We start from the raw sequence: 2500 nt of genomic DNA on the forward strand, positions 1-2500 counted from the left end.
AGGGGTGCGGACCCGGCTGGCCGGGCCGGCGGGAGCTGCGGCTGCCGGGGCTGAGCCGAGTGTCGACGCATGTCGTGAGAACCGGTATGAGGGTAATCCTGGGCCCTCGGGGCCGAGCTACGGTTCCATGAAGGCGGAAGGAGCGGGCCTGTTTCCCCTGATAGCGCCGACGACGGTAAAATAAGGGCTCGCAAAACGTCAGGACGAACACCTTTTTTGCATATAAGGGAACGAGCGGTGTGCGGTCTTTGACAAAGTGACTATTTCTCAGAGTGCTGGAGTGGGGACCGCTCAAAGTCAAAGCACCGCGGCCGCCCCTCTGCCACCTCCCTGGGAGCAGAGTCATAGAGCGCAAGTGTCCCCACTCCGCCTGTGCAGGCCGCGGGGCCAACAGGCTGGCTGGCTGGCTGCCCGGGCGACCCCCCTCCGAGATGCCGGGCTGAGGCGTAGGCAGCCGCCTCCATCACCACCACCCAAGGCGAGAGAGTGGGTCAACGGGAGAGCCGTCGCGGCCGGGGGACCCTCGCCGCGCCCATGTCCGGGGAAGGACCACAAGGGCCCTGCTCCCCGGCGCCCCGGCGAGCGGGTTCACCCTCGGCGCGTACGGCTCTCGAGGATGGGGAAGGGACGCGCGTGGGCGTCCCTCCCGTCCCCCGCGGAAGAAGGCGAGCGACTCTGCGCGTCGGGACACCCCGCGGAGCCCCCTGCGGGGGGAGTACTCCGGGGGAGAAGCGTGGCGCAGGGGGTGCAGCCCTTTCCCAGGCCACCGTGCGACGGCGTCGGTGGGGCCGACGCCGAGAGAGAGAACGATCCGGGCTCTCCCGCCTCAGGGCGGCCGAGAGCGGGGCACGGGCCCCACGTTTGGTGAAGGTTTTCCCGAAAGCGAAGGACCCCCGCCTGTCCCCTCGGGCTCCGGCCGATGCGGGCGGTCCAGGGCGGGGATAGGGGACGGCGGCCTGCGGACGACGCGCTTTATCCCCAGAAGGAGCGAGGCATGAGGGGGTGTTCCACCCCCGCCGGCCGGTCTCGCTCCTTCTCCGGGCTACCCCTCGGCGGAGTAAAGACCCCCGGGTCAACGCTCCCGCGTCCGGGCGCCGGCGCGCGTCCCCTTCCCGCGGGGGGTGGATCCCTTCCACCCCCGGCCGTCCGAGGCCCGTGCGCCTCGGGCGGCCTCCCTTCCGAGAGAGGGAGAGAGAGAGACGGAGGACGGTGGTCCGCGACGGCGCGAGGCGTCCGTGTTGTGTTCCCCACGGCGGCTACCCGGTCGATCCCGCCCGCCGGTAGCCTTGGCTTGCCCCCGTTCCGCCTGTCCAGGCCGCGGGGCCGACGGGCTGTCTGCCCGGGTAGACCCCGCTCTCACCGAGCGGCCGGGCGGCCACGTTCAAGAGGTGTACGAAGCCACCTCGGGGTGGAGCCCTTCCACCCCTGGCCGTCCGAGGCCCGTGCGCCTCGGGCGGCCTCCCTTCCGAGAGAGGGAGAGAGACGGAGGACGGTGGTCCGCGACGGCGCGAGGCGTCCAACTTGTGTTCCCCACGGCGGCTACCCGGTCGATCCCGCCCGCCGGTAACCTTGGCTTGTCCCCACTCCGCCTGTCCAGGCCGCGGGGCCAACAGGCTGTCCGCCCGGGTAGACCCCGCTCTCCGAGCGGCCGGGCGCCACGTTCAAGAGGTGTACGAAGCCACCTTGGGGGGGCTGCGGTGCCCCCCACCCCTGAGAGTGCCTCCCAGGCCGAGGGAGCCCGGCGGTCGAGTGTCGTAGGAAAGCGCGTGCCACGGCTGTGTCGGTCACAGGGGCCAGAGGTAGTTTGGGCAACGGCTTAGATCCGTATGAAGCTCATCCTTTCCGGCCTGTTCTGGCGGCGGCTAGGCGCGCGCGCGCGAATGGCACGACACCCCTGGTTCCAGCGAGGCGACGGCGCCCCGCACCCCACTCTCCGGGCCGAGCAGAGCCCCCGAGCGCAAGAGTCCCCGCTCCGCCTGTCCAGGCCGCGGGGCCAGCAGGCTGTCTGCCCGGGTAGACCCCGCTCTCACCGAGCGGCCGGGCGCCACGTTCAAGAGGTGTACGAAGCCACCTTGGGGTGGAGCCCTTCCACCCCTGGCCGCCCGAGGCCCGTGCGCCTCGGGCGGCCCCCCTTCCGAGAGAGGGAGAGAGACGGAGGACGGTGGTCCGCGACGGTGCGAGGCGTCCAACTTGTGTTCCCCCACGGCGGCTACCCGGTCGATCCCGCCCGCCGGTAGCCTTGGCTTGCCCCCACTCCGCCTGTCCAGGCCGCGGGGCCGACGGGCTGTCTGCCCGGGTAGACCCCGCTCTCCGAGCGGCCGGGCGCCACGTTCAAGAGGTGTACGTAAAGCCACCTTGGGGGGCTGCGGTGCCCCCCGCCCCGAGAGTGCCTCCCATTCCGAGGGGAGCCTGGCGGTCGAGTGTCGTAGGAAAGCGCGTGCGCGGCTGTGTCGGTCACACGGGCCAGAGTTAGTTTGGGCAACGGCTTAGATCCGTATGC

Source organism: Eleutherodactylus coqui, unplaced genomic scaffold, assembly GCF_035609145.1.
Source record: "Eleutherodactylus coqui strain aEleCoq1 unplaced genomic scaffold, aEleCoq1.hap1 HAP1_SCAFFOLD_487, whole genome shotgun sequence".
Lineage (NCBI taxonomy): Eukaryota > Metazoa > Chordata > Amphibia > Anura > Eleutherodactylidae > Eleutherodactylus > Eleutherodactylus coqui.